At 35.7% G+C, this 20332-nt stretch overlaps 1 protein-coding gene and 1 long non-coding RNA gene across 7 annotated transcripts in view; one reads left to right on the forward strand and one right to left on the reverse strand.

Annotated features, from left to right (window-relative positions):
- LOC138753800 (regulator of microtubule dynamics protein 3-like) overlaps positions 1 to 20332 on the reverse strand; it is a 412426-nt gene that overhangs the window by 114755 nt on the left and 277339 nt on the right. The gene's annotated exons all lie outside the window — the stretch shown is intronic.
- LOC138753805 (uncharacterized) overlaps positions 1 to 20332 on the forward strand; it is a 163389-nt gene that overhangs the window by 65867 nt on the left and 77190 nt on the right. Inside the window, exon 2 of the long non-coding RNA XR_011351440.1 lies at positions 14970 to 15040. This is a non-coding gene — a long non-coding RNA (uncharacterized lncRNA). The remainder of the gene's footprint in view (positions 1 to 14969; positions 15041 to 20332) is intronic.

Here is a 20332-nt window from a genome sequence, read left to right on the forward strand (position 1 = left end):
TCAAAAGCTTTACTAAAGTCTAAATAGACAACATCCACAGCTTTCCCTTCATCAACCTTTTTTGTAACCCCCTCGAAAAACTCAATCAGGTTTGTCAAACATGATCTACCCCTGACAAAACCATGCTGATTACTCTCTATCAATCCCTGTACCTCCAAATATTTGTAAATACCATTCCTCAGAACACTTTCCATCAACTTGCCCTCCACAGACGTCAGACTCACGGGCCTATAATTCCCAGGTTTACATTTGGACCCCTTCTTAAACAGCAAAACCACATGTGCCACCTCCAATCCTTTGGCACTACCCCCGTGACCAGTGACATCCTAAATATCTCTGTTAATGGCCCCACTATCTGTCCACAAGCCTCCCTGAGTGTCCTTGGGAATATTTTGTCCATTTATCCACCTTTATCTTTTTCAACATAGCCATCACTACCTCCTCAGTTATCCTTATATGCTTTGTCACCTATTCTATTCACTAATTTTCACCTTCTCACTAATTTTTCTTTACTTCAACTGGTTCAATATTTCTTTCCCTCGTGAATACTGAGGCAAAGAAATCATTCAAAATTTCCCCCATTTCCTCTGTCTTCTCACTCAGCCTACCCTCGCTATCTACAAGGGGTCCAATTTTATCCCTCACTAATCTTTTACTTTTAATGTACCTATAGAAATCCTTTGGATTTATTTTTACTCTGTCTGCCAAAGCCTCTTCGTGCCTTTTTTTGGCCTTTCTAATTTCTTTCTTAAGATTCCTTCTACACTCCTTGTAGTCCTCCTTCAAAGCTCCCTGCTCTTTATACCTCTTGTACACCTCCCTTTTTCTCCTAACCAAATTCCAATATTCCTCGAAAACCAAGCCTCCCTATGACTTCCAGCCTTTCCTTTGATCCTCACTGGGACATATCTACTCTGTACCCTCAAAATTTCTTTTTTGAATATCCTCCATTTTTCATTTACATCCTTACCTGAAAATATCCTGTCCCACTCAATACTCCTCAAATCCCTTCTTATTCCTTCGAAATTTGCTCTTCTCCAATCCAGAACCTCAACTTTAGACCCCTCCTTGCTCTTCCCTAAAACTACCCTAAAACTAACAGAGTTATGATCACTAGACCCAATTTGTTCTCCAACATTAATGTCCGATACCTGACCTAGCTCGTTCCCTAACAGGAGATCCAGTATTACACCGTCCTGAGTCGGTTCTTCTACTAATTGATTTAGAAAACAATCTTGAACACATTTAACGAACTCTAGCTCATCCAGCCCTCTAACTGTATGGGTATCCCAAACAATGTGAGAAAAGTTAAAATCTCCCATGATCACTACCTTATGATTCTCACACATATAGGTCATCTCCCTACAAATTTGTTCCTCTAATTTTCTTGGCCCATTTGGTGGTCTATAATACACCCCTATTAGCACCCTTATGCCTCCTTCACCCCTCAATTCCACCCAAACAGCCTCACTGGATGATCCCTCCAGACCATCCTGCCACCTCACGGCAGTAATATCTTTCTTAACAAGCAGAGCAACTCCTCCCCCTTTTTAACCCCCTGATCCATCACATCTAAAACAAATGTATCCTGGAATATTAAGTTGCCAGTCCTGCCCCTCCTGTAGCCAGGTCTCACTAATTGCCACAATATCATGGCCCCAAGTATCTGTCCATGCTCTAAGCTCATCTACCTTGTTCACTATACTTCTTGCATTAAAATATATGCATTTCAGAGAATGACCCTCTCCTATATTCTCTTTTCTACCTTTTACCCTAATCTCCATCCTACCTTTGTTATCGTTATTATTCCTATCTAGGTGTCCATGCTCCCTTGACACTGCTCTCACACTCTGTTCCCCACCCCCCTGCCAAACTAGTTTAAACCTTCCCCCACAGCTCTAGCAAATCTGCTTGCCAGCACATTGGTCCCCCTCCAGTTCAAGTGGAGTCCGTCCCTTTTCTTCAGGTCCGACCTTCCCCAGAAGAGATCCCAATGATCCAGAAATCTTATCCCTTGCCCCCTGCACCATCTCTTTAGCCACGCATTCATCCTCCACAACCTCCTATTTCTACCCTCACTAGTTCTTTCAGTTTGATTGTGGTTTGTACGTAACTTCAAACTTTTTCCATTTAGAATATTACCTCTTACCTTTGGCACTTCTTTTCCTTCATCTTAAATAATTGATTTCGTTTTAGCATTCATTTTCTGCACTTTCCAGTATGATTTTCCAAAATTTTAATTCAGATCACCAATAAAATTCCAGCAGTCTCAACTGTATATTTGATGGGATTTCCTTGCTTTGGCCTCTCTTTTTAGAAGAGTTATTTATTAGGTTTAGATTTTGTTTTTCTATTTAATTGAAATTTATACATTTAAATTTGATAAATGATTTCAACTTTAATTTGATGATTTACAGTGATACTGTAAGAAACATGTTGGTGCTTTCAGGAAGCATTTTGTTTTTCATTTTAAATATTTAAAGGCCATGCGATAGTAACAGGCAAACCATATCATCGCATTATAGTTGAATTAATAGCTCTCTATATACATTAGATATACAAGATTTTCTTCCAACATATCATGTGGAAAAAAAAACAGGGATTCACCAGTCTCAGCAGTGCTTCTGCATAATCTAGCTGTTCTGTTCATATAAAAGTTTGAGAGAAAGATATGTAATCATTGAGCTAACACACAAAATTCGTAAGTAGCTAATGAAACACCTTGAATGTCCTTTGAAATTATTTATTTTCACAATGACCTGAATTTGCTTAGTAAGAGCAATGACTTAGCATAGAAGTTCCAGACCTCAAATCTGAACATCACATCAGCTGGTACATATATCAGAAGTAGTTATTCAATGCAGTTTTTAACAGTGAAAGGCACAAAGTAAAATATTCTGCCAAAATCTGTTTCATTTAAATTTATCCCAGACCCCATCTCAGCTCTTGCTGCACAAGTGGCCCAGAGCCCAGATCGCCAATTCTGCCCACACTCCACACTTACACCATAGAGTGAGCCAAGTGCCAACTACTAGTACTTCCAAATAACTGGATGTTGAATCAGATTATTACTGATTATTATCAGATTATATTTACTGAAAATAAACATTCAACAGAAGAAAGATCTGCTGATATTAGAATTACATGCTACAATACAGTTTAAAAAAAAATCACTTAAATACTTAAGAGATCACCTCACTACTATATGAATACAATCTGCTTTGATGTTAGCAAGTAGCATAGGCACTGTATGTTGTTTTTCTCACCACACTATAGGATTACATTGGAGAGGATGCAGAAGAGATTAATCAGAATATCATCTAGATTGGAAGATGTTAGTTATGGGGAGAGACTGGATTTGTTTTCCCTGGAGCAAAGGAGGCTGAGGGCTGACCTCATAGAAGTACATAAGATTATGAGAGGCATAGAAAGATAATATATATTCCCCATGGTTGGGGAATCTAAACAAAAGATGATAATGGAGTTTATTGTCAGATACACATATAATGCACTGATGCACCGTTATTCTTATCTGCTGCAGCCAAACAGGTACATGGTACTTAACTACCATAATATGTCAATACAAAAATTGGAGAAGAAATATAAAAGATAAATAGTCATGTTTGCAGTTAATGCAAGAAAATAAATATTATAAAAGGGCACAGGTTTAAAATGAGAGGAAGTAGCTTTAAAGGAGTTCTGTGAGTTACAAAGCTTAAATTTATTGTCAGAGTATATACATGACATCAGATACAAACCTGAGATCTTTTTCCTCCAAGCCAGGCAGAATTTCTAATTACCAATAACAGTAAACTATACTCAAGAAGAAAGAAATGTCTTTAAAGAAAGAAATATAAACAAATGCTGTGTAAATAACAAAATAAATATTTTGTAACATTATGACCAAAGTAAGAGTGAATGAATCTGTTGTTCAGGAGTGTGATGGTTGAGGAATAAGAACTATTCCTGAACCTGGAAATATGAGTCTTGTGGCACCTATACCTTTTTCCTGATTACATCAGTGAGAATAGAGCATTTCCTGGGAGGTGTGGATCTTTCATGATTCCATGCAGTTGTTCTCGTTGGTGGGGAGAGTTTTGCCTGTAATGTACTGGGCTGTGTCCACTACCTTTTGCAGGGCATTCTGCTCAGAGGTGTTGATCCCCATAACCAGGCCGTGATGTAGCCGGTCAACACACTTTCCACTACACATCTGTAGAAGTTTGCCAAGGTTTCTGATTACATACCAAACCCCCACAAACTCCCGAGGAAGTAGAGGCACTGAGTTGCTTTCTTCATGATGTCTTTAGTATGATGGGTCTAGGAAAGGTCGTCCCAGGAATGTAAATTTGCTCATCCTCTCTACCTCTGATATACCAATGATCACTGGATCGTACACTCCTGGTATTCTTTTTCAAAAGTTCACAAACAGTTCCTTGGTTCTGGTGACACTGAGTGCAAGATTGTTTTTAGTTCACAATTCAGGCAAGTTTTCAATCTCACTCCTTTAGCTGACACATTGCCCCTTTTTAGACAACCTACTATGGTGGTATTGTCTGCAAATTTGTAAATGGTCTTTTTGTTGAACCGAGTTACAGTCATAGGTGTAAAGCAGTGGTTTTCAAATTTTTTTTTCCACTCACATACCACCTTAAGCAATCCCTATGCCATAAGCACTCTGTGATTAGTAAGGGATTACTTAAGGTGGTATGTGAATGGAAAGAAAAAGTTTGAAAACCACTGTTTTAATTGTACCTCATTGACTTGTTATGTGCCCTGTTTCATAACTTCAAAGGAAATGAACCAATGACAATTTTTCTCAAGCAAAATATTTCAATAACAATTGGGTCAAAATCAGTGATTCTCAATCTTGTTTTCCCACTCACATACCACCTTATGTAATTCCTTACTAATCACAGAGCACTATGGCATAGGGATTACTTAAGGTGTAATGTGATTGGAAATAAAAAGTTTTAAAATTATTGATGTGAAGCAAATAGAGCAGCGGGAGGAGATGTTCTTGGCAATCCACATTGGTTGGGGTCTGAAAGTGAGGAAATCCAGGATCCAACTGCACTGTGGGGTATTGAGGAGCATGTCTTTGAATTTGGTGATTAGTTTTTGGGTATGGTGTGGAATGCCGAGTTAATAAAGAGCATCCTGATGTATACAACTTTGCTGTCCAGGGCTTTGTGTGAACCAGTGAGATGGCACTTGCTATAGTCCTGTTGTTGCACGAGGCAAATTGGAATGGATCCATATTACCCTCAGCCAGGCGCTGATATGCTTCAGAACTAGTCTTTCAAAACACTTCATTACTGTGGATGTGAGTTCCACTGGTTGACAGTTGTTTAGACAGTTACCACACTCTTTTTGGGCGTCAGTACATTTGAACCCTGTTTGAAACAGGTGGGTACCACATTCTGTTAGTGTGAGATGATGAATATATCCATGAATACACCAGCCAGTTGGTCAGCACAGGTGTTTAGAACTCGTCTGGGTACTCAATCCAGACCAGATGGTTCCTTGGATTCACTCTCCTGCAGATAGCCCACGTTATCTTCAGATGCTGACAGTGGAGGATCATTGGAGACATTGAGGTGCGCAGTAGTTTTTCCTTGTTCTGGCGGTCAAATTGGGTAAAGAATCAATTGAGTTCATCTGGGAGTGAAGCTTTGCTGACTCCTACTGCACAAGATTTGGTTTTGTTACAGGTTTTGTCATTTAGGCCCTGCCACTGCTGTTGGGTATCCTTTGTCATTTCAATTCTCACCTGGAATCTCCAACACATTATTTTACGCAGTGGTTGACATCTGTACAGCTCTGCCAGATGAGGTTGTGGAATCAGACACAATTACTTAAATTGACAAGGCAGAGAAGGATTAGGTCCTAATGCAGACAAATTGGACAAGTGTAGATGGGCAAAAAGGTAACATGGCCTGTTTCTTTATGATTATGAAATGGTGTCCAGATAATATGCAACTCTGGCACCTTCAAAGTGCCAATGGTACCAGATTATTTGGATCTATACTTTAATTACAGCCACATTTGCCCCACATTGTTTTTATTTGATTTATGTCAAAAATAAAAAGACTTGATTAGTAATTAAACAGATTTCTCTCTTTCTAAATAAGCTATCTGTTCCCACCTCACCCACTGTCAAGAGATACCTTGGTAGATAGAAGAAATTATATAAAGGCACTCCAAAACCATGGCATCACACACTGAGAGGTGCAGGAAATTATCTGGCCTCATTCTTTATCACACATTGATAAAAGAGAAAGATAGGGAAATTGTATGCACTTTCTACAGCAGTCAATTTATATGCCACTGAATGTTGTGGTTCTGCAGACTTGTTGTCTTCATACCTCAGTGAAATTTTGCACTTTCCAGAAAAGTAACCAGTAAATTCCACAATCTATCATATAAACAGTGTCTTCCAATCTACTGACAGATCGAACTAATTATACAACGTAGGTTTTTTTCAGGAAGGGTGCAGTAGGAGTAGCATGCTAGCACATTTCGTGGAGCTACTGCTTTGCACCTCCAGCAACCAAGGCTTGAATCTAACCTTAGGTGCTGACTGTGTGGAATTGGCACATTATCCCTATGGTTGTGTGGGTTTCCTTCAGGTGTTGCAGATCCCTCTCACATTCCAAAGACATGGGGGTTGATGGGTAAATTGGTTCACTGTAAATTTTCCTGCGAGTATGTGGGTGAGTGAAAGAATCTAGGAGAATAGAATGTCGCTGGCAATGTGGAGGGAATAGATTACATTTAATAGGGGATATCGAATTATTCTGTAACTAGCAATGACCTGATGTGTCAAAATGGCCTCCTCCTGTGTTGAAAGGTTCTGTGCATTTTCCATTTTTGTAATCAAGAATCAATAAAGCAGTAGAAATATTATTGGAAGTGAGTCTTAAAGAGAGAAAATTTATTTCCATTTGGAAAGTCCTAGACTTAATAGAGCTAGTCAGCATGGGTTTGTGGGGTGGTAAATAGTTTTTCACAAATTTGATTGAGCTTTATGAAGAGGAGCCCAGGAGGTTTGACAAGGGCAGCATGAAAGACATCGACTACATGGACTTTAGCAAGGTCAAGACCCCCATGGACAACTCCTCTGGAAAATTATGATTAACCTTTTTACCCAACACAGATTATTGTCGAGTTTAAGAAGCACAAAAGTGACATCATCTTTGTCCTTAAATGCTGCATACTTTTAAGATCTAATCTCTTAAGATAATTTTGGGCAACAATGATGGATTTCAGTTTTGTAAAGTAAAACCTTTATTCATTGAAGCTGTTCTTTGGAAGAAACACTCCACAATTTTATTTTTCATTCTTGGCCTTCAGACTTACATGTTGACATAAACCAGTCAAAATAGTGCTCTTGAATTAATCTTATTGAGAAACATCATTAAGTACAACTATGATCCAATAATTTGAAATAACTTTCCATTTCTTTCTACTGATGCTGTTTGACTCACTGAGTCACTCCAGCAACTAACTCATATTTTGCTCTAGATTTCAGCATTTTAAATCTTTAGTGGCAACCACATGACTGAGCTGAAATTTACTGCTTGATCATGGGAAAGGTGTTGATTGAATTCTTTCCCAAACCCATAAAATAGACTTGCTTTTACAATTTTTTGATGTTACACTTCTTAGATGAATCCCCAAAGCTTTGCTTGTGCATTTTGAGAGCATCCAACTGAATTCCTTTTCTGTGGGAATAATAAATTACAGAGATATGTCACATGATAATTCATCTGAAAGAAAGATTAATCTGGGATAGAGTCTATGATAGAGTCAAAATCAGCATTTCTTTATTCCTGTAAAAAGATTGGGAACTTTCTGGTTTTAGTTCAGTTTGAGAAGCAAATCAGAATTAACATATTCTCAACAAGTGTATTTTTCAGCCAATGTGCATCCAAATAATATTGAACTTTAAATATTCATGCTGGAACTTTGGGTGAAAACTTGAGACATGGCACTACATGTATGATAAGCTATCAAATGTTGATGGAAGATTAACATATTTCTAAATAAATGCATCCACAAACAACTCTACAAAGAGTAATAGTGCCAAATAAAATGCTAACTCTTTATTTCAAACAATTTGGAGAAAATAAAAGAATCTCTTCTTTGGGGGCACATGTTAAATTTAGTAAGCTGTCCTTGATTCACAATAATAAACATAGCTCATAGTATTTGTCATTTAAATGGAAGAGCTAAACATTAGACAACATTCAGCAATTAAACATAATTTAGCATCATGTCACTGGGAATCTTCTTACTCTGGTACATTTTAATCTACAACTAACCTTGTATTCTATAGAACACCTTGCTCTTGTCTGGCTCTACACCTGCCTCTGACAGCTTATTTCCTGAAAAGGTGATTTCCTTCACACCAAACTGGCATTTTTCTCTGTTTAACTTTAATCTATACTTCTGGATGCGTTGTATCACTTTGATCAAAATTTTTTTGTGTTGTTTGTGTGTGGATTCCCATAGGAATCCCATGTGCACACATACCCTATTTATGATGTGCTCCATTGTCCTGTAGAACATTTCAGGAGCTGAGGAAATTCCAAAAGGCATCCTCAGACAGGTGTATTGGTCAAATGTTGCATTAAATATACAGTATTTTGTGCTATCATCATGCAATTTTATTTGCCAGAAGCCCTGGAATGCATCCAATTTTGTGAAAAAAATTTGCACCAGCCATCTCACTTGTAATTTCATCCCTGGTTGGAATCTGATAATGTTCCCTCTTTATACTGGCATTCAAGTCTTTTGGGTCCATGCAAACACATTCTTTTTTTTGACACACACCATTGAATTCACCCATTCTGTGAGCTCCTTCACTTTCTTTATGACCCCTAGCGCGATCATTCGGTTGAGTTCCTGCTTGAGCTTTTCTTTTAGTGGCGCTGGAACCTGCTTTGTGGCATGCACTACTGGCTATGTGAACTCTTTTAACTGTATCTTATAGATGAATGGTAGGACAAACCCTTTGAAAATGTTGGAAAATTGATCCAATATTTCCTCTACGCTCTTCTGTGCATGGTCACCATTAATGTGATATACCACTTTGACTAGGTTTAAGTTTTCACCTGCTTTGTCACCAAGAAGTTAATACTGTCCATCTGGGACTACTGAGAATTTGAGGTAGTGCTCTTTATTTTTAACTTTCACCTTGAGTTTACATACATCTTTTGTGTCAATGCTCTGTCCATTGTATGCTTTGAACAGTACTGGATGTATGCCTTTATCTTCATTGCCCTGATGTTATGCTCACAGATCAAATTGACCTTTGCCCCATCTAACTTGAAAGGTATATTTATTCCATTTGTTTACAATAACACCGTTCACTTCCTGCATTACCATGCCACAAAAAGTGCATAATTGAGAGCAGTTTCTTCTATAGTGTGTATACTTATACTTCTGTTTAGTTTCCCTTTGGAAAAACATTGCTTTGCACAATGATTCTGCCCTTTCCACTTGTTAGAGTTTCCCATAAGCTGGGGATTGCTTTGGTGCATGTTTAGTGCCGCATCTTTTAAAGAACAACATCTTTTTGTTTCCTGTATCTCAGATTTTGTTTGCATGTGCGTGTGTCCAGACACCATGGCTATGACTGGGTTTTACACTATCACCAAACTTTTTCACGTGCTACAGAGCTAGTTTACTGGCATGGCATATCTTCACAGTTCCAGCCAAGGAAAGCTCTGTTTCTCGCAGCAACCTCTCTCTCACTTTCTTATCATTAATCCCAAAACAATCTGATCATCTGAAACTGCATGTTCTTGCTTTTAATTTTAAGTCTGTTATAAAACTATCAAAGCTCTCTCCCTGCAGCTGCATGCGCGAGCTAAAAACTTACCTCTCAAAGGTTTTATTGTTCTTTGGTGAACATCAAACATCTCGATAACCTTGTCAAATTTGCTCTGGTCTTCTACCTCAGCAAAAACAAATGCGTTGACAACCTCTAGAGCTTGAGGTCCTGCCACGGTAAGTAGCATTGCAATCTTACGTGTATCTGATTGGCTATTGATTCCAATCGCTTGCAGGTAAAGCAAAAACCTTTGCCTAACCTCCAGTCATGGTCGACATTTCCAGTCCATTTTACAGCATTAGGATTTTTAAAACTCTACATATTTTCACTTCTGATATTGACTGTTAATCACTATGTACAGTGGGTGTTTCTTTTTATTTCTTTCAATCCTGTGCACAGCAGAAATTGGCAGTTTCTTCCATTGCTGGCTGGTTCTTCCATTCCTAGCACCATGTGATATTTATTTTATTACAATGAATAAACTTGGGTTCTTTTTAAAACAACTAGATTTATTAACTACGCAAACAGCATGAAGGGCAGAACATACACAAGCCAGACCTCATGTGGAGGCATCCATCTTGAATCTACCAAAGATGCAACAACATTTCCCAGATGCTACACATGCTGTCTCCGACTCCTCCTGGTGGTAGCACTCCATCACTACACAAACTATGAGGTTGTCCAGGAGGAATATGGTCTGCTATTACTCACGTTTATGTTTGGACTCATCCTGGATGGATGAGGTTGAGAACAGACATGTCTGTGTGCAAATGGTGAAAAGAATTGAAATTATTGGCTACTGGGAGTTTTGTCTTAGAGTATCAGCAGTCATGCAGAAACTTTAACAGACCAATACATGGAACTGTGGCCATTACTGAAACTTGGCTGGAGGAAGGGCAGGATTAGCTGTTGCAGGTTCTGGGGTTTAGATGTTTTAAAAGGAATAGCATAGGAGGTAGGAAAGGAGGAGGGAAGAGTAGCATTACTGGTCAGGGAAAGTATCACAGCTATATAAAAGGAGCACATAGCAGATTGTCCACTGAGTCAATGTGGATGGAAGTCAGAATAGGACTATTACCGAAGTTAATAAATGCTGATCAAAAAGGTTTTGTTAAAAGAGACTAGCTTCTGACAATGTAGTGAGATTATTAAGTATTATTCATTTAGAACAAACAAAAGGAGATTTAAGTGTTGCTGTAGCAGTGGATGCAGAAAAACCCTTTGATAGTTTGGAATGGGACATTCTTTTTAAGGTATTAGAAAAATTTGGACTTGGACAATCCTTTATTAATTTGATTAAAGCACAGTGTATTAGCCTAAAGGCTAAAGTAATAGCCAATGGACAAATTTTGACACCTTTTAGTTTACAGAGGTCTAGGAGACAAAGATGTCCTTTGCCGCCAGCACTATTTATATTAGCCATTGAACCTCTTGCAGAGATGATTAGACAAGATGTATCTATTGAGGGATTCAGAGTCAGTCGTGAAGAATATAAAATTACATTTTTGGCTAGAAGAATATGGACAAGTTTTGGGTTATAAGATAAATTGGAATATAAGTGAAGTTATTCCATTTACAAAAGGTGATTATACAATAATATCAACTAAATACTCAGTTTAAATGGCTGAAATGTGGAATCAAATTTTTGGGGATTAGAACAGGTGATAGTTTGAGGAATTTATTTGAATTGAACTACCTACCTTTGCTTCATAAAGTTGTAGAGGATTTTAAAAAGTGGATGACGTTATCTATTACCTTAATAGGGAGAGTTAATTGTATAAAGATGAACATTTTCCAAGAATTCAGCATTTCTTCCAGACAATATCTATTTCAATACCTCAGAATTTTTTTTTAAAGGAACTCAATAAATGGGTTTGGAAATTTTAAAAAATATATTTAGTACATCACAATATAACCAATCTCTAAATTATTTACATAAATTTGTACACATATATATATGTATATATACACACATAGTGAATTTTTCCAGTTTCAACCCAACCCCCATCCCTTTCACCCCCCCCAATAACTATAGAGAAGAAAAAAGAGAATCGAAAGAGAAAATTAAAAAAAACACACAAGAAAAGGGAGCATGTCTTTTGAATATTATGTGATTCACTTTTTGCTTATGTATACTCTTTTTCGTTAAGAGTTAAGAGCTGGAGGCCCGAGGTTGCGGTTACCAATAAAGTTTATATTTGGGTCCCAAATTTGTTCATATTGTGCATAATTGTCTCTTAAATTATATGTAATTTTTTCTAATGGAATACATTTGCTTATTTCTGTGAGTCACTGCTGTATTTTCAGGGGTGCTTTCATTTTCCAACGTAATCATTATGATTTTTTTAGCTGCCGCTAATGCAATCTTGATAAATCGCTTTTGGAATCTGTTTAAATTTAATTTTAACTCTTTGTCTTTTATATTGCTTAACAGAAAAATTTCTGGGTCTTTTGATTTGTTTTTTGTAATTTGATCAGGTATTGAATTTAAATCCTCCCAAATGGTTTCACTTTTGTACATGTCCAAATTGAATGTGCCATTGTACCAATTTTTTTGTTTACTGCAAAAGCACTTATCAGATACTGTCTGGTTCCATTCTTTGAATTTTTGAGGTGTAACGTATAGTCTGTGAAGCCAATAATATTGTATCATCTGATACCGAGCATTTATTGTCATGGTACCTGCACATAATTCCTTCCAGGTTTCCTTATTTATTTGTATGTTTAAATCATTTTCCCAATGGCATTTGGATCCATTTATTGCCTCATCTTTTCCTTTGTCTTGTAATTTCATATATATATTTGTAATAAACTTTTAATTATCATAGTGTCCATGATTATATATTCAAAGCTACTACCCTCCGGCAACCTTAGATCATTTCCCAGCTTTTCTTTTAAACCATGCGATATTCCATATTTATCTTTTAGCTGTTCAAATGTCAGTAGATTATTGCCCAGAAAAGTTTTTTATTCTTGTTATTCCTTTTCTTGACCATTCCTTAAAATATCTTATTCATTGTAAAAGGTATTAATTGGTTTTGTTGTAGCAACATATTTGATATTTGATAGTTTATTAACTTTCGCTCTAAATGTATCCTACTTCATATTTTTTTAATATATGGTGTAGTATTGGTAGACTGTTATGTTGCACTAACTTCTCATTCCACTTGTAAAGTACATGTTCTGAAACACTTTCCCCTAGTTTATATAGCTCCATCCTAAGCCAGGCTGGCTTTTCTCCTACCTTATAAAAATCCAACAAAAATCTTAATTGGGTAACCCGAAAGTAATTTTTTAAAATTTGGCAACTGCAATCCCCTTGTTTATATGTCCCTATCAGCTTTAATTTGCAACTGCAATCCCCTTGTTTATATGTCCCTATCAGCTTTACAAGGCTATTCTTGGTTTCTTGCCTTTCCATAGAAATTTTCTTATCAATTTATTCAATTTTTGAAATATTTCCCATTACGGGAATAGGTAATGTTTGAAATAAATATTGCAACTGTGTAAATATATTCATTTTGATACAGTTTACTCACTCTATTAGAGTTATTGGCAATTCTTTCAATTTTTCTAAATCTTCCTGTATTTTTTTTAAAGGGCTGGTAGCTTAATTTAAACAAAATTTTTAAATTATTATTATTTATTCTGATGCCTAAATAATGTATTGTCTGTACCTGCCATTTTAAAGGGGATTCTTTTTTTTTAACATTGTGTATAGTTTACTGTATTCACCGGCATTATTTCACTTTTATCAGTGTTAACTTTGTACCCTGAAATTTCTCCATATTCTTTCAATTTTGTATGTAACCTCTTTATTGATTCTTTGGGATGGGTTAAATATACTATAATGTAATTCAAAAATAAACTAATGTTAAACTAATGAATAATCCTTATTCCATTTATCATTCTATCTGTTCTTATCATTTCTGCCAATGGTTCTATTGCCAAGGCAAAAAGGGAAGGTGATAATGGGCATCTCTGTCATGCTGACCTACTCAATTTGAAATAATCTGAAATATAATCATTAGTTAGCACTTTTGCTTTAGGATTATTACATAAGGCTTTGATCCAATTAATAATTTTTTCTGATAATTTAAATTTCTGAAGTACTTTAAAGAGCAAGTGCCATTCAAAGGCCTATCAAAGGCCTTCTCTGCATCTAGAGCTACTGGCACTGTTGGTTCTTTATTTTCTTGTGCCATATATATCTGATTGATAAATTTACATACATTATCTGCTGCACTTCTATTCTTAATAAATTCTGATTAATCTGATTTGACCAACTGCAGTAAACAATTCACTAATCTATTTGCTCAAAATTTCGCTATTAATTTATAATCACCATTTAATAAAGAAATTGGTCAGTATGAAGATGGTGACAATGGGTATAAATGGTGAAAATTTCCTTGTTTTTGGAATTACTGTAATTATTGCCATCTTACAAGATTCAGATACATTTTTAGTTTCTTCCACCTGTTATATTTATTACATCAAAAAAGGTGGAATTAATAAGTTTGTAAAAGTTTTGTAAAATTCCATAACCATCAGGGGATTTGCTAATTTACCTTGTTCTTCAGTATCTAACTGGGGTAACTCGATATTTGTCAAAAATGTATCTATTTCCTTATTCTTCTTGAGGTCCTCTGATTGGTATAACTGCTTATAAAAATTCCTGAAATTTTCATAATCAGTTTATGTGAAATCTGATTATTCCCCTTCCTTGTGGCTATAATAGTTCTTGTTACTTACTCCGTCTTCAACTTCCAAGCCAAGATTTTGAGTTTTATCACCTAATTTATAGTATCTTTGTTTATTTTCATTATGTTTTTTTCCACTTGGAATGTTTGTAACATATTATATTTCAATTTTTTATATGTCAATTGTCTTTTTTTTCCTCATCTTCTCCTTTCATTAAATCTTTCTCAAAATTTACTATATCTTTTTCTAATTTTTCTATTTAATGGTAATATTCTTTTTTTATTTTAGTTGTGTAACTTATTATTTCCCTCTAATAAAGGCTTTCTTTGCATCTCATAATATAAATTTAAGTTACTGAATTTGTATTTGTATCAAAATATATTTTAATTTGTTGTTCGATAAATTGCCTAAAATCTTGTCTTTTTAGCAAATTGGGATCAAGTCTCCATCTATATCCTTTATTAGGAGTATCCTCCAGAGCAACTGTTAGCCGTAAGGGTGAGTGATGTGATAACAATCTTACTTTATACTCAACATCTTGGACTCTCCCTTGTATTTGGGCAGTAAGTAAAAACATATCAATCCTGGAGTAAGTTTTATGTCTGTTAGAATAATATGAGTAATCTCTATCTTTTGGGTGTTATTTTCTCCATATGTCTTTTATCTTCACATCTTGCATGGAACTTACTGTAAATTTGGCTGCTTTACTCTTTTTTGTTTTTTTTTCCCCAGTTTTATCTAATAACAGATCCAAGCTAAAATTAAATCTCCACCCAATAAGATATGTCCTTGTGTTTCTGCTAATTGTAAAAAAAAATTCTGCATAAATTTCTATTGTCCTCATTAGGTGCATATAAATTGAATAAATTACAGAACTCTGAGTAGATCTGGCATACTATAATAATATTCCTCCCAGCCAGGTCTGTAACTTTTTCTAGTTTAATAGGCAAATTTTTATTAATTAAGATAGCCACCCCCTAGCCTTTGAGTTGTAAGATGACGCTTCTACATGACCCACCTAATCTCTCTTCAATTTATGATGTTCTTCTTCTGTTAGATTAGTTTCCTGTACAAATGCAATATCTATTTTTTCCTTTTTTAGTGATGTCATTAACCTTTTCCTCTTAATTCTATTATGTATTCCATTAACATTAATAGTCATAAACTTCAACATATTGATTTCCTTAGCTTGTGTTTTATACATACCAACCTCTCAGACCCTTCAACTCCCTTTCTCCCACCATATTTTGAAATTTAATACATCTTTCTATGCATGTTGACACAAACATCTTAAAAAAGTTAAAAACCAAAAAAAGTAAGAAGCTGTAAAAAAAACCATAAAGAACCCCCCACCTTATTGAGTTGCCCTTACAGACCTGCAGGACAACCACAACACCCTTAACATTAAGGGGTGCAGTATAAACTGCAATTATCAACTGAATTTGCACCAAGCCATCCCTCCCCAGACCCAGCTCTCCACCAGAAAATTTATAATTTATTTTCTAAACACTTAAACAAAGTTCTCATATAAACCAACTACTGTAGTCTTTAACTGTCTCTTAGTTCTATCACCCTCTTCCTTCCTAAATATTTGTCAGTTGTTCAACAAAATCTTGAGCTTTTCTTGGGTCATCAAACAGTCTGTTTTGTCCGCCTGGGATGAATATTTTTAACACTGCTGGGTGTCGCAAGACAAAATTATAACCTTTTCTCCATGATGTGTCTTTTATTAGGTTAAATTCATTGCATTTCTTTAAAAGTTCAAAAGTTATATCTGGGTAGAAAAATATCTTATTCCCAATATGTTCTGATGGACCTTTAATTTCTTTGTTCTTCTGGCCGCAAACCCCAATATTTTTTTCCCTTGTCTGATACCTTAATAACTTGATCAGGATGGAACATGGTCTTTGCTGCAACTATGGCTTTGGTGCCAAAGCTCTGTGAACTCTTTCAATATCTAGTACTTCTTCTGTCTCCAGAACTTGTGGAATCCATTATTTTAGAAATCCTTTTATGTCCATACCTTCCACACCTTCTTTTAGGCCCACTATTTTAATTTTATTATGCCTACTAAATTTTCAAGGATGTCAATATTCTGGGCCAATAAATTTTATGTCTTTGTGACCTCTTTACTTCTTCTGTTTTTTTCCTTTAAGACAGTCATTTCCATTTCCACACCTTCACTCTCTCTTTTACTTCTTCACATTGCTTTTTCATATCCCTCATTACATTTTCTACATGTTGAATTTTAATATCTGCTTCTAACACACATTCTCTATTAATGCTGATTTCTGACATTAATATTTCCATCATCACTCTCATCTGATTGTCAAAGTACTTTATGCCTACTGTTTGCTTTTGGCTTTTACCTTTAATTTTCTTCTGTATCTTCGTTGTCACTTCCAAGTCTTCTAACTCTTGCTCCGTATCCTCACTTGATGTAGAGCCCATTTTCAAGGCCATTAATTCTGCTTTGTTTGTCATTGGGCTTACAGGAGCTTGAGGCTGCTGACTGTTCTCTTCAGTGTCTTGACTGGAATGTGTTCTGCGCATGTATGAGGAGTCGCCCATGCGCATTAGCATTCCCTTTTCATTTTTAGTCAGCCATCACTGGAGCCTGCCCTGCACCATCTTGTACCGATGATGCTCACCTGCCAGCTTCACAGCTCCAGGTTCCAGTGAGCAGGAAAGGCCTGTTTTATTTTCTGGCGATTTCTTAGGTTCTTCTTTGCTGTTCATTGCAACTCTTCTTCTGAGCCATTTTCTTTCTTTTCTTTCAATGTTTATGTACTGTTTCCTGTATTTTTTTGTTACAACTTTGTTTTTTTCACTTTTTAAGCTTTTCTCTGGGGAGCACTGGTTTTACCCGACCAGTCGCTACCCCATCATGGTTCGGAATTTTTTTTATAGAAAAGAAAAATGTCTCGAATATTGATGCAAAAATTAACATGGAAATATGAATTGGGGGCTTACAACATCCAAATTTTTATAATTATTATAGAGGAGCTCAGATGCAATTTACTGCATCCTACTTTGAAGGAGAGACCATACCAGCATGTGTTAATATAGAATTGGGGAAAATTGGAGAAAAGTTAGCTGCAGCTTTTATCTACAAATAGAATTCAAGATTGATGCCAGGATCTAAAGATATACCTTTATTGAAGCATTTAATAGATATTTGGGGTAAGATAGATAGGGAATTTGAAACTAAAGGAGGTGTATCTTTGTTTCAGAATAGTTTGATACCTTTTTCGTGAGCAAATGTTTGAAAATTGTGGTCTGGTAATGGAGTTAAACTAATTTTTAAAAATATACTTTATATAATATACAACAATACTTCAAACAATCCAAATACATGTGGTATTTTATAAAAAAAAAATTAAAAAAAGTGAAGAAATATTAATCCCCCAATCCCCTACAAATTAAAAAAAAGAGGGACAAGAAAACCACAACAGGAGTACTTCACTTTATGATACTTTTAAAAATAATATATTTATAGAGACCTATAAGAGAAAGGGTATGTTCGAGATTCAATTAAAGTTTAATACCAACAGTTTGTAAATATGGGCTCCATATTTCACAATATGTATGATATTTATGTCTTAAATAAGTAATTTTCTCAAGTGGAATACAACTCCAAACTTATGCATACCATCTATCCATTCCCAATCACTATTTGACTTACAAGTTAATAACAATACATTTTCTAGCTATTTTCAAGGCAATTTGAACAAGTTTTACTTGATACATATATATTCCATTTTAATTTAGGTTTAATCCCTCTACTTTCCCAGTAAAAATAACATTGGATTCTATAGGAACTTTACTCCTGTTATTTGTTCTAAGTTACCCATTTCAAATCTAAAAGGTTTAATTGTGGAGCACTGCCAAGTCGAATGCAAAAAATTACTAACTTCTTGTCCACATCTAAAACATAAATGTGAATAAATATTATTCATATTATGTAACTTTTGTGGGCGTTAATGCGCGGAGTGTATCGGCGACCACATTGTCCATAAATGATGCATAAAATTATATTGAACTAACCGATATCTCACATTTATTATACTTTTCATACTCTCTCTACATATCTGAATTCATCTACGTTTATCTATTTGATTATTTAAAACTACCTCCCATTTATGAACTCCTTCTTTTCGAGCCTTCTTTTGTAATAATTTACAAATCTCTGAAATGATTTTTTTTACATCCCTAGTTCATAATAATAATTCTACTTCTGTCTCTGCTGGTAATACTAAATTTTGACCAAAAAATTTCACAGAAAAATCCCTTAATTTGATAACAAAATTTTGTATTTTTCAATATCTTAAACTTTTCCTTCTGTAACAAGCCCAGAGGACCCCAAAACCCAGCAGCAATAGATATTCATCAAAGACAAATGGTTACTTAAACAAAAGTTGCTTTTAATTATCTTTAAATATGAAAACAGAATCACACTTTAACTTATCACTATTAACTTAACTAACCTAATTTAGCTCCCTTCTAATTCTAAGCGCACATGTATGTAATGTGTTATGTAAGTTCAGAAAAGTTCTTTGATTCACAGTCCAATCTCACTTCTCATTCCTCCAAGTTTACTGGTTGCAGGCAATTCTTATACTGTGCACAGAATTTAACATTTATGAAGTTCACCAGGCTCTGGTGCTTGAAAGGTAAATGGTTATGGCTCAGGAAGGTTCTTGTTAGTTATTAGAGAGAGAGATTTGTTGTTCCTGGACACAAAATGATCCTTTTTTTATCAGCCACATCAGTGTCTTGCTGACGAAACTTGCCCCGTCAGTGTTTTCCAGATGATAACCTCTTTCCTTTAGGTCACCTCAGAGTTCATTTTTGTTTCTCTTATTTCAAGAGAAACATTAGGCAGCCAGTCCTCTCCTCTTGCAAGAACCACAAGAGCTATGACCAGGCTGAACTAAGAACTCACAACTAGTCTTCCAAATAGGGTTTTTCCACAAGCTCTCCAGCTTGTCCTGTTCCAGTCCCAGCTGCTGCTGCTGACTGTAGCATGGCAGAACTGATCTCTCTCTCTTTCTCTGTCTCACACAGAGAAAAAGCTGTTCAACACTTTTTGCTTGCAAAAACCACATGACCCTCTAAAGCTGCACTCCCAGACAGCCTGCGGCTCTGAACTACTCCTCTGATCTCTTTCATATTGCTTTTCAAAATAACAATCCATTAGTGAAGTCTCTTGGGCACTCCCCAAAGTTTTTGCAAAGGCCCCCAGGAGCTGCCCTGTCTGGCTTGAGCAGAGCTCCAGTATTTTAAATGAGATCTGTATGCGACCTACACTAAAAAACCAGCCCCAATTTATCTCTCAAAACATACATATATACAATACAAACACAACATAATCTGTCACACTTCATCCTACTAAAAGTAATAAATTTCCCAGCTTTGAAACAGTCTTTAATTTTCTTAATGCTACAATTTTGCCAAATTAAAAAAAAAAAAATTTTCCATAGAAAATGGAATGTCGATTTTGAAATAAAGGTGTTCTTCCAGACATTAAACCTCTTCCTGATTTTAGCTTATTGAAGATTGTTATGAACAGGGACAGTAATTTATTCAACTGAGGGATAAATTTACTTTTTTGCTACTTTCAAATAACAAGACTTTTAGGAGTCAGATTAGGATCAGAGAGTTTGTTACCCCCATGCAGTGAACTGGAAACTCTTATTAGACAAGAAACAGTAAGGAAATTTACTTCTGCAATGTATCTTCTATTACAAAGAGCAACTTGTAAACCTAGACTTTATAAATCTAACAGAA

The sequence above is a fragment of the Narcine bancroftii genome, chromosome 2, assembly GCF_036971445.1.
Source record: "Narcine bancroftii isolate sNarBan1 chromosome 2, sNarBan1.hap1, whole genome shotgun sequence".
Taxonomy (NCBI): Eukaryota; Metazoa; Chordata; class Chondrichthyes; order Torpediniformes; family Narcinidae; genus Narcine; species Narcine bancroftii.